Genomic DNA, 13,014 nt, shown 5'->3' on the forward strand with positions numbered 1-13,014 from the left:
CAGCCATTTGATCTTTGACAAACCTGAGAGAAACAAGAAATGGGGAAACGATTCCCTATTTAATAAATGGTGCTGGGAAAATTGGCTAGCCATAAGTGGAAAGCTGAAACTGGATCCTTTCCTTACTCCTTATACGAAAATTAATTCAAGATGGATTAGAGACTTAAATGTTAGACCTAATACCATAAAAATCCTAGAGGAAAACCTAGGTAGTACCATTCAGGACATAGGCATGGGCAAAGACTTCATGTCTAAAACACCAAAAGCAACGGCAGCAAAAGCCAAAATTGACAAATGGGATCTCATTAAACTAAAGAGCTTCTGCACAGCAAAAGAAACTACCATCAGAGTGAACAGGCAACCTACAGAATGGGAGAAAATTTTTGCAATCTACTCATCTGACAAAGGGCTAATATCCAGAACCTACAAAGAATTCAAACAAATTTACAAGAAAAAAACAAACAACCCCATCAAAAAGTGGGCAAAGGATATGAACAGACATTTCTCAAAAGAAGACATTCATACAGCCAACAGACACATGAAAAAATGCTCATCATCACTGGCCATCAGAGAAATGCAAATCAAAACCACAATGAGATACCATCTCACACCAGTTAGAATGGCAATCATTAAAAAGTCAGGAAACAACAGGTGCTGGAGAGGATGTGGAGAAATAGGAACACTTTTACACTGTTGGTGGGATTGTAAACTAGTTCAACCATTATGGAAAACAGTATGGCGATTCCTCAAGGATCTAGAACTAGATGTACCATATGACCCAGCCATCCCATTACTGGGTATATACCCAAAGGATTATAAATTATGCTGCTATAAAGACACATGCACACGTATGTTTATTGCAGCACTATTCACAATAGCAAAGACTTGGAATCAACCCAAATGTCCATCAGTGACAGATTGGATTAAGAAAATGTGGCACATATACACCATGGAATACTATGCAGCCATCAAAAAGGATGAGTTTGTGTCCTTTGTAGGGACATGGATGCAGCTGGAAACCATCATTCTTAGCAAACTATCACAAGAACAGAAAACCAAACACCGCATGTTCTCACTCATAGGTGGGAACTGAACAATGAGATCACTTGGACTCAGGAAGGGGAACATCACACACCGGGGCCTATCATGGGGAGGGGGAGAGGGGAGGGATTGCATTGGGATTTATACCTGATGTAAATGACGAGTTGATGGGTGCAGCACACCAACAAGGCACAAGTATACATATGTAACAAACCTGCACGTTATGCACATGTACCCTACAACTTAAAGTATAATAATAATAAATAAATTTAAAAAAAATCAAACTCAGAATTAAATAAACCAAAGAAATGTGAAGTCTTGGATGTAGATAAAGATTTCAGAAGTATCAAAGAGAGATAAGGCATCTTATTAAAAATAGTGCAAGCTTATGTTCCTCCCCTAAGGTTCTTTACTTTAGAGGTTATCCAGAGTGGAATGTCCTTGGTGTTACATGTTACACAAGCCTCAAGACATTGTAGATACCATCTTACCAGCATCTTAGACCTTATCAGTGTCAACATCTTAATGGGCAGCTGTGGTAGATTTTCTCAATGTCTGGTGGATTTTCCACTACCTTGGCCTTCTCCCCAGAATGTCCACACTCATTCCACCTGTTGTCATTTCTAGGTAGATGCTGTGCCCTGTCAAAAAACAAAATAGTGACTGATAGTGGTGAGGTTTTGGGGGAAGGGAGCATTTTCAGTTTTTATAAATGCAGATATCTCTTTGGAAAATTAGAGATTAAATTTGTTATAACAAATAACTGTATTAGAAATATAAAACTTTGTGTATATATATTTATATTTATATTCTATTATAGAACTGTGTATATGTGTGTGTATATATACACATATGCACACATATATATGTACACATATACACACACACAGAAGTTTTAATTTGTGTAATCATCTCTAGCAAAGGCTGATTTTGTGATTTTTGCCCTTTCTTTATTTGCTTAGGTTAGCCTTTTCTACCTTGATAAGATTATATCAATGTTTACCCCATCTAGTTGTTTTAGGATTTTAATGTTTGTATTTTACTTGAATTTCTTTAAAATTGTTTTGCTCTAAAGTATCAGGTACAGTTATAACTTTATTTTTTTTCCAAATAGACAGTTGTTCCAAGACCTCAATATCTGCATTTTAAAGGGATCCCTTTCATCTCTCAAATTGTGATTCAGTGATAAAAATGTACCATAAATTGCATCATTTACTTTATATTCAAATTGTCAGCCTCTCAAAATGTTCTAAAACTTTTCAAGGGCAAATCAAAAATGAATTAGATAAGGTTCTAATAAAGATGGTCAATCTCTAGAAAAAAGTTTTATGCCATAAGTAATTATTTGTCCAATAATAAACAATTTTTAAATATTTATAAATGGAAACTTCTAATTAAATTCAAAATTCTGGGTTCTAAACTCCTTATTTAATTAATACCAAAACCTAAGATACCCCTTTTACACTTCTACGAAGCAAAATTCTTTCTTGTCCTGCAGTGTTGATCCTTTACTTTGAAATATGTTTAATATGATTCCTTTTTCCTTCTGATATTAACCTCATGGAAAAGGTAGGGGAAGGTGGGCCTTGAGAAAATCACTGAGTTCAGAGAGCAGCGTGTAGCCTCATGATGGAAACTGAGGAACAGGTTGGGGAAAGTAGAAAAGGATTGAAAGAACATGTTAGTGTCTGTATTCACCTCTCTGCTTCCTTCTCTTTGTAAAATCTTTCTCTATGATAAATCTAAACTTTTCCTACACAATGACTCAACTCTTCTCCATCCCAGACTTATTTTCTGTGCTTCAGACTTGTGTCGCTCTATCTTAGGGTCACCTCCACCTGCATCGTCTGAACAAAGAACCCAGTAGCCATCATATTTAGAACTAAACTGATTCCCATTCCTTCCAAGCCTGCTCTTCCTCCTGAGTCCTCTGTCTCAATGAACCCCATCTTACCTAACTCAAAAAGCTGCAGTTCAGCCTGGATGTCATCTTATTACTCATCCTATTCACAAGCTAGTCAGCAATGACTATTGTTCTTATCTCTTACATCTCCCTCCTCTTACATTCTTTACATACTGCTGAGGCCTCAGTGTGTTGCTTACGTATTCTTTCCTGGAACTCTAAAACATTCTATTAACTGTCCTGCTTTCTTTTGTCCTCCTTATCTAATCCATTCTCCAACTATTATGAAGGACTCTTTTAAAAATGCAGGTCTGTTTGTTTTAGCCCTTGCTTAAAATTCTCCCATCATAACCATAGTCCTAAGGTAAGCTCCTTAGCATAACTTTCAGACCAATCACATTTTAGCTTTTCCTGTCCCAAGAAGCAACTTCAATGGAATGATGAAAAGTAGAATCCAGGAGGTGATAATTTGAGGAATGAATGAAGACTGAGACAGTAACAACAAAGTGTGCAGAATACACTTTTGGTAACTTGAGAAAGGTCAGTAAGAAAGGGATAAGAAGAGGAATGGAATAGAGGAAAAGACTGTTTTGTTTATATGAGAATGATCCAGGCTTGCATATGCTTTCATATGTTTGGAAGAGAGTAGCTGAAGCTGCCAGAAAGGGCATGATTAAGGAAACTACATCTTTGGCAAGCAGAGAGGGAAAGGAGTCTAAACAATATATTAAGATATCTTGCATAAGAGGAGAGACGTGTCATAAAGCTGAATTTGGACTTCCCAGTGTCATTTTAGCAAGCAGACATATTTAAAGAAAGTGACCATAAAAATGTCTTCAGAAACTATTTCCCTCATTGAAATACAAAGCAAAGTTTGTAAAATTTTAGCAGATTATATTTATGGTGAAGGAATTTCCTGAATTAGGCATGGGACTACTCTGTCACACTGCCTAGGTTCAAACTATGGCATTGCCATTTCATAGCTGTGTGAACTTGCCTCAGCTAACTAATCTGTGAAATGGAAATAATAAAAGTATCTGCCTCATAGAGTTATAAATTAGATGATGTGTGAAGTGCTTTTAGCATGGTGCCTGCACCAAATATGTCCTAAATAAATGTTACTATTAGCTATAATATTTGAAATGAATAGGTTGAAAGAAATCCATGTTAAGATGACTATTCATTTCCATTTTGTCCAATAAAATGAACTGAAGAATGAAAATAGAAATACATAAAGCTCTGGAGGCCAACGAAGTTGGAAGGTTTGAAGAAGCTTATATATTTTTTAGGAAATCTTTATTGCATACCTGCCATGAGATAAGCAATGCACCAGGAATTGAGCATCTGCAGGGCAATAAATAAAACATACACAACTTCTGTCCTCATAAAACATACAGAATATAGAGAGATAGATATTAAAGAATCACACTAACAAGATAAAATTATTTTTTTATATGAGCTACATAGAAATGATGCAAGATATATAGAATCTGTTTTCATAGTGAGACCTAATTTAGATTGAAGGGGCCAATGAAAGCCTCCTTGAGGAAGTGACATTTAAGGAGCCCTACAGACTAGGTAGAGATTAGAAGGAAATGGGGAACTGAGAGTATTTCAAATATGCCATAATGGGGTCATGGATTTGGTAATTGGCCATGGTAATGGAAACAGAGATGAAATTAATAAAGTGTTATTAATTCTTCCTCCAAGAGTCAGTGATTCTCATTATATTAGGCATAGGTATAGTAAACAGCTGATAATAAGAGGACTAATATGTCCAGCTTTTTTATAGTTCTGCTGAGATAAGAAAAATAAAAGATAATGAGTTAGGTTTTGATGTTAGTGTTTTAGGTTGAGGGGGTTTTGGGGTGTAGCATGAAAAACTTAGATTTGAGTGTATTGAAATTGATAAACTCAAAGGAATTATGGGCCTATGCTGGAGGATATAAAGGAGAAAGAACTGACATTTCCAACGCCCACTGTGTTCCAGACCCAAGATAGAAACTACACATGTATTTTCTTATTTCTTACTTAACCTAATACTCTGTGAAGGAGTAGGGAGTTCTGGAGGAACAAATCTGAAGAAGCGATCAAAGAAAGAGAAGGATAACCAAAATAAAATGATAGTGTAGAAGAAATCCAAAAAGGAAGTCTTAAGAATAGGAAAGTGGTCCACAAGATCAGAAAGCACTGATTGTTTTACCAATACTTTGTGTTGTTTCATTTTGTCTCACATATGCAATCAATGAAATTCCACCTCTAGTTGGCAACGGTTGTCAAATTCATCCATGTATGTTTCTTCATTTATCCAATAATCTTTAATGTGCAACCACTATGTTCCAGTACTGTAACAGTCACTGGCACAATCCAGTAGTGAAAATCCCAGCTCTCATGCAGCTCACAATTTAGGAGGGAGGAACAGACAATGACAAATAAACAAATGAATACATAATATGTCAGATGGTGACAAGTGTAATGGAGAAAATAGAACAAGCTTAGGAGAATACAAATTACTAGAGAGACTGGCCAGGGAACACCTGCCTATTTAATGGCATATGGACAAACACCTAAAAAAGTGAGGGAATGAATGATGTGGGTATCCGGGGGGAAAACATTCCATTCAGAATGAACAGAAAGTGCAAAGACCCTGAAATAGCAAAGTCCTTGGCAGGAAACCAGTAAGGCTTTTAGAAAGGAAGACTGATATGATCTGGCTTATTTTTGCAAAGGATCTTTCTGGCTGCAGTGTTGATACAGTATGCTAGAGGGACAAGGGCAGAAACAAGCACACCAGTTAGAAGCTATTGTAACAATCCAGGCAAGGGACTGACAGGAGGGAAAATATATACTGGATAATGTCAGAAGGCCTCAACTCCATTGTTTTAAATGAAAAGATGTGTGTGAAAGTATTATACACAGCACAGCTCTATTCAAATGCTAGGAGCCACAGTTATTGTCATTTTTATACAAGTCCTTGCCCTTTTGCCCATTATTTCAGACCCCATCTGGATGATGTGGCTGTGTGGTTTTTCAGTTCACGTTGATATTAACGGCCACATTCCCTTTAAGAGTCATTTTCTGTCTGCACATGCATCAGACATTGCTTCTTGTCCTTTTATTGTGGTGGTTGTTGCTGTTTTTTAGCACACACCCAGGCACGCCATGTAATTGCTGCTACACGATTACTTCAGTGTTTCCCCTAGAGTGTTTCTTCTTTCTTGACATACCATTTTTCCTACTTCCCTTTTTCCTGGAGGACCTGGGTTATCTGTTTTCATGCTTTATATTTTCTCTGTCCACCCATCTGTTTATTTTAGCTTGTTTCTTCCCTCCTCTCTGCTGGCCTCTTTATAGATTCCTCTGTTCGATAGTTTAAACTCCATGACACTGCTTTGTTTATCCTCTCAGCTTCCGCAGTACATTATTCCCCATCTGCTGTAGAAAGAACCCCAGTGTCCCACAAAGTTAGCTAAGCCCCTCTTGTCTGAACAAGTTTTTCAGTCGTGCATTCAAGTTTCTAATCTACCCCGTCTTCCCTGGTTAGGAATGCAACAATAATATTTCTAAGCAAGCTATGCTCAGTAGATCTCATCTTTTGTTCTTTTTTCTTTTCAAATGCCTGCTCTGACTTAACGTTCTGTTTCTTCAGAGGTAGGCAGTTTCACTATCAGTCCATTGCAAGTATGTGTTTAGTATTTGCTATGTGACCAGCAATGTGCTAAGGACTGCAGGAGATTCAAAAAACAGACACTGCATGGTCCAAGGCTCAGGGATGTTTGCAATTTCGATGGAGATGTAGTGCTAACATATATTTATTATGCACTTGCTGCAATCCAGAAATTGTGCTAGAAACTAGGAATACAACGTGAATTTTAAAAAGAAAGACGTCTATCCTTATGGAGCTCATAGTCTAGCAAGGGAGAAAGACACATGTTAAAAAAATTATTTACAGTTCAATCAAATATGTACAAAATGCTCTGGGAAAACAGGAGTGAAAGGGATTAGTTCTGCCTCGGGTAATTATGGAAAGCTTCACAGAGATGGTGATATTTAAAGTGGAGTTTAATAAATTAGTGTTAATTAAGCAGAGAATTAATAATAAAAGCTAATATTTATTGAGTACTTATGAGGTTTCAAGCATTGCTACGTGCTTGCGAATTAGCTCATTTAATCCTCACAATAACCCTCTGCTATTATGGAGTAAGCAGTTGATAAACAGAGAGGTTAAATAACTTTCCTAAGGTCACACAGCTAGGAAGATATCAAAGCCAAGATTTGATTCAAAAGGGTAGCTCTAAAACGTGGGCCTTAAGCACTGTCCTCTGCTGTCTCTCATGAAAAATAGAAATAAAAAAGAAAAGGAAGGTGGCATTTCAAGCAAATCAGTATGTTTGCAAAGCACAGTATTCAAACATACTTGTAATAACTGACAGCCATGGGACCTTAAATCCAATACACAATCCTTGGATCAAGCAGATAGTGACATCAAAATGGTAAACTCATTCTTTTGTTCAATTGGAATTCATAGAAAGCACAGAACTGAGAAGCAGTAATGAGGAAAATACCTGGGTTTTATAAATCAGTATTAATAACATAATATAAAAAGCAATGGGGTCAACTGATTAAACTGCTATGAATTTCATCTGAACATCAAGCGTGGTTATGCCCAGTGTTATCCAGGGACTAGAGGGTCCTTGAGAACCAGAAATCTTTGCTAGACAATGTACATCCTGATTCTCCTAGCCCCTTGAAAGGAAAAAGGGAAAAAAAAATGGCCTCAGAGGCCCTCCGTCCTACCCCTGGGAATGATCTGGGACCCCGGGGACAGCCTGGCATCTGCATGATTCCCTTTTTATCAACACCATATCTTCATTTCCAATTCATGATAGCATAGCATTTACCATGCATATTGCCATATTATGAAGCTACCAATTCCATAAAGGAAGCAGAAAGAAAAAGATTCTGAGGAAGAAGAGGGTATCAAAAGTACTGGAAGGCTGATGGGGAAGAATGAGATAAAAGAAGAAAAAGAAACCTGGCCTCCTGCAATGAGTATAAAGATTTCCTTCTAAAAGATGAAGAAGGACCTTCTGAAGAAGCTCCTGACATATTCTACAGGTTCACCTGTGCTAGAGAAAAGAAAACACACAATGCCTCCTACAGGAGGCAGTTTCGATTCCTCGCCGAGAGAACTGAAGTGACAGTGTGCACATTTGGCCCAGTTAAATGAGAAACGTGCTTTATTCCCAGGCAGCATATAACAGAGACTTGAGAGTCTGCCAAGACTTATAAAGTCCCCGAATGCTTTCCACTTCTGTTGATATATATGAGAATGAATTCTCATTCTCTTTATGAAGCCAGGAATGTATCTCTAACGTTTTTGAATTTCTGGGTAGGAAAATGAATGGTTTAGGGGCACTAGTGATGTTTTCATGTCTTCTTCCTGCTGCTTCTAGTAAGAGATGGACTGCATCTCATAAGACTGGCAAGACAGTGTTGGCCGGACACCAGTCAGCCTGATCGAGTGCTTTATTATTTCAATTGAATTGTGAAAGGAAGGAGAAGAGTACTCAGATAAAACTGTAAGACCGTATTAGATACTATGGAGCATAAACAGGAGGGAACAGAAAGAAAAATAGTGGAGGACTTGCCCAGCAATTTCCAAAAGGTACCAGAGAAATGGGCAGGGAACAACGTTAATATTCTCAATTGTCCCCTGTACCAACAAATAGCAGATGAAAATTATCACACTGAACTTTAAAAACTGAAGAGAATTTGGTAAAATAATCCCTTAAGTCTTATGGGGATTTGTAGAAATGTGATTCCTGACCAGATTATGGCATGGAAAGGTGTATCTTGTTTGGAATAAATAGGTCTGATGGAAGGGTTGGGGGAGAAGCAGTATCTATCAAAAAAGTATACATACGCATGGAAATTCACAAACCTGAGGGTGGAGTATGGAGGAAGCAGCTGCAGGAGAGTGAAATGAAAGAAAAACAGAAATGTTACCCTGGGACTGCATCAGAGCCCTTGTAACCAGATGGTTAATAGGGACAGGCAAGACAGAGGAGCGATGAAAGCCTTTGCAAACTTCAGATGGAAATCCCACTCCACTGAAGGCAAAACATCGGAAAAATTATTGAATTGCCTTGTTGGAAATTTAATCTCACAAAAGAGAGAGAAGCAATGAGGGGACTTGCTGCTTTGGCTTATTTCTGGCTGAAAATGTCTGTTTGAGGAAAATGGCAGCTAAAGTAACCTTCAAGGAAAGTAACCATTCCACGTTAACTTAGAGTTTATTAGGCCAATGAAAGGAAATCTGAGCTTAGAAATGCAAGTATCCCACCTTTAGTAAACCTAATTTCAGGATGTTCAGAGAAAACAATAGATATTATCTTATAGTCAGCAACTGTAACCTGAAGATGGATCAGGAAAAATGAGAAGCTGACAAGTACAGATTTGATGACATGATCACTACGTTTTCTAAGAAGTGAAAAAAAGGTTATGCATTTAGATAACTCAGTGTTTGGTGCTCATATGAGAAAAGACAGATCATATTACCAATGATGAAAATAAAAGGGTGGCATCAGGATTTAAAGATGGGTCAGAAGTGCTAAAGCCTCAAATGATCTGAGTTTGGAGAAAATATTAGGAAAAACAGAGATATATTTTGTCTATTAATACTCACTAGTTAGAGCAGGTGGTACACTGTTAAATTATAATTAGAGAGAACTGTTTCACTCCTGTTATCTTTCTAGAATCCCGTAAACAATGTTACCAGAACTGAAAAGAGTAAATATATTTGAGAATTAAAACCTAAGATACCTAAGGATATTGTAAAAACACACTTACCTTCATTAAATGAATTTAAATCCAAAGTGTCTTGCAAGACATTACTACTTTAAAGCCTGAGCTCATCCCAGATAGAAAAAATACAGTGATCAGGGCCACAGATATGTACTGAACCAACTTTGCTCCCAGCCAGTCCTTACCCATCTGACTCTCTCACGAATAATCTCCCTCTCACCCAACCCTCTCTCACTACTTTAGTTCCAGGAGTCTCACTTGCTTCTATTCCATCTCTTGATTTACTTGCTTCTCTCACCCTTACTGGCCAATCTACTACTTCATTTTCTGGATCATACTTTGTCTCTGCCCTCTGTTCTCAGCATATTCAAGCTGAGTCCTTAGTTATTAGAGTTCTACCAAATTTAAACTCAAGATGTCTTTTTCTTACTGTACAGTACCTGTCTCTGCCTTCTGCTCAGAGGGCATATGTAGAATATCCACAATAAAGTGCCTGCTATATTTTAATTGCTTTTGTAAGAGATCACTATACTACACTGATGAAAAAGAAATGTTGCTCCAGGTTCTTTACCAAAGAAAAAGGTGGATATGGTAGGGGTAGTAGGGAAAAGATGGAAACAAACCAGAAAGGTTGAGATTTAACGGCAAAGGAATCCTACAAAGGTCATTCAGCTTTTGATTTGGGATCATTAGTAAAGGAAGAAGTTAAAAATCAGCATAAATTCAGTAAGAGCAAACTAAATTATCTCATTTTTCTATTTTGAAAGATTTATTAGGCAAGAAGTGAATATACCATAAAAAGATACGACATTGGTAATGGTACAGATAAGGAAATAGTTAAATGATTAAATAGCTACATCCAAATAATGTAAATATTGAATGTTTTCAATATTTAGAAGTCATAATGACTGCCCACAGCATGCTGTCCTGGGTCCTGATTTTTGAAGGACACTTATTTGCAGAAATTGTGCAAAGTGCAGATGGTCCTGACTTACAATGGTTTTTCTTTTTTTTTTTTTTTTTTTTTTTTTTTTGACTTTACAATGGTTCATCTTATGAACTTACAATGGTTCATCTTATGATTTTTTTTTTTTTTTTTTTTACTTTACGATAGTGTGACTTACAATGGTTCATCTTATGACTTTTTTTTACTTTAAGATAGGGCGAGAGCCATAGGCATGCAATAGAAAGTGATATGATACATGCTAATCAAATATGAAGACTTGAAGCTAGAAAGAACAGCTGACATGCCAGATGATCACAATTTGAAAATAATTCCATCAGCTATTAAAAATAGGCCAAAACTAATAAATTAATATTAGTCATAATAAATTCAGAATGAAACATCAGGGATGGAATCAGGGCTGTCTACTTCCTCACTCTTTGGCCTTAAACTTTTATATCAAACAGAAACATTGACTAGTCTATTAAAAAAAAAAAAAAGAAAACTTGGCTGGGTGCTGTCTGTGGCTCATGCCTGTAATCCCAGCACTTTGGGAGGCCAAGGCGGGTGGACACAAGGTCAGGAGTTTGAGACCAGCCTGGCCAATATGGTGAAACCCGGCTCTACTAAAAATAAAAATTAGCCGGGTGTGGTGGCCTGCGCCTGTAGCCCCAACTACTTGGGAGGCTGAGGGAGGAGAATCGCTTGAACTCAGGAGGTGGAGCTTGCAGTGAGCCAAGATCACACCACTGCACTCCAGTCTGGGCAACAGAGCGAGACTCCGTCTCAAAAAAAACAAAACAACAACTTTTAATTATTTCAAACAAGTAATAAATTGATAATAATGTGATCTTGGAATTCTGTAGTACTTTGCAACGTCAGTTCCTTGAACACCTAGATTAAAATTAAATGTTATCATCTATAATTTAAAAGATTTAACATAGCTTTCTCCACATATTTATCTACATATAAACATTTCCACTAATCCAGGATGGCTACAACATACTGCTGAACCTTTGTACATCCAAATGGATGTAATCATGAATTGGAATCATAAATATGGGTTCCCTGATCTCCACAAATGGGTGTCCAAGAGGGACTGGAGACTACCCATATGTGATTTACTGATTTTATGCATGTTTCAGCCAACTCCAGATTCCAAGATGTCTACTCAAGGGTGTTCATAAGCTGGTAGTACTACCTGGAGGCTTTGGGATTAAAACAAATGTCCACATTCTTAGCCACCTGGAATAATTTTTTTTTGCTACTCTTTCCCAAAATGATTTAAAATAGTTGTCACTATTTTGTGCTCTTCCAGATGAAGAAATAAATATAATTTTCTTAAAAAATTGCAATTAATAAGGGATGAATTGTTAACACCATGTGCTAATAACTTCTAGAGGCTCCACAATGGTTTGACATTAAACAATGATGTTTTCATAAATGACAAAAGCATATCTCCGATATAGAGGAAAAGGCATATTTAATGTACACAGAATGTGGACTTGCTCCACATAAAATTTCTAAAGTGTATACAGTGTTTCTTTTGAAGAAGGCTTATACACTTGTTGACTGCCTAGGGAGTTTCTTGTACAATCGTCTTTTGAATACTTATTGATGATTTTAGTCATCATGATCTGATTCAGTGAAACAATTCTTTAGGTTGATTTATTTACTAGGTTTAAAAAATTATTTTCGATCACATATAAATGGCCTTTTACAGCCAGACAGTGACCTCTTGAATTTATTATTTTAAAATAGTATGGGGAAATATTACACATATCCAGATACTTTGACTATGATTATTTTGTATTTAAAATACTCATATCAATAAAAATGTTCAGTAAAGTAGCTATTACTTCATCCCACTATGTACCTACTACCATATTATATGTTTAGTGTATAGATACATAAAATTTGTATTTATTTTACAAATATTTGAGTACCCGTTGTGTTTCAGTGATCTCCAGAAACACGATACACCACATGAGATACAAAGATGAATAAAACCTACTAAGAGACCACAACATAGGAGGCTAAATGTAGAAAATATCCATAACATGCATTAGAATTTGCTAAATAGAGACTAACAAATGAGTCAGCGTAGCAGAGTGCTGATGATCATGGTATTTAAAGTCAGGCAACACTGGTTCTGAATCCCTGCTTCATCATTTCCTTAATTATATACTTTAAATCTCAGTCACATCATCAACTATTAAATGCATGAGGTTTAAGTGAGAAAATGTGTAAAAAATATGGCACTGGCCTGAAATATATTAAGGACTCAAAAGTTATCTGCTGTCATTAGTTCCACATAATA

At 36.7% G+C, this 13,014-nt stretch overlaps 1 protein-coding gene and 1 long non-coding RNA gene across 7 annotated transcripts in view; one reads left to right on the plus strand and one right to left on the minus strand.

The window, feature by feature from the left end:
• LOC105485445 (dihydropyrimidine dehydrogenase) overlaps positions 1-13,014 on the plus strand; it is an 875,814-nt gene that overhangs the window by 855,982 nt on the left and 6,818 nt on the right. The gene's annotated exons all lie outside the window — the stretch shown is intronic.
• The window catches only part of LOC112427362 (uncharacterized), a 137,001-nt gene that overhangs the window by 92,387 nt on the left and 31,600 nt on the right, over positions 1-13,014 (minus strand). Inside the window, exon 2 of the long non-coding RNA XR_003018888.2 lies at positions 1,533-1,682. This is a non-coding gene — a long non-coding RNA (uncharacterized lncRNA). The remainder of the gene's footprint in view (positions 1-1,532; positions 1,683-13,014) is intronic.

The sequence above is a fragment of the Macaca nemestrina genome, chromosome 1 (assembly GCF_043159975.1).
Source record: "Macaca nemestrina isolate mMacNem1 chromosome 1, mMacNem.hap1, whole genome shotgun sequence".
In the NCBI taxonomy this organism is placed as follows: Eukaryota; Metazoa; Chordata; class Mammalia; order Primates; family Cercopithecidae; genus Macaca; species Macaca nemestrina.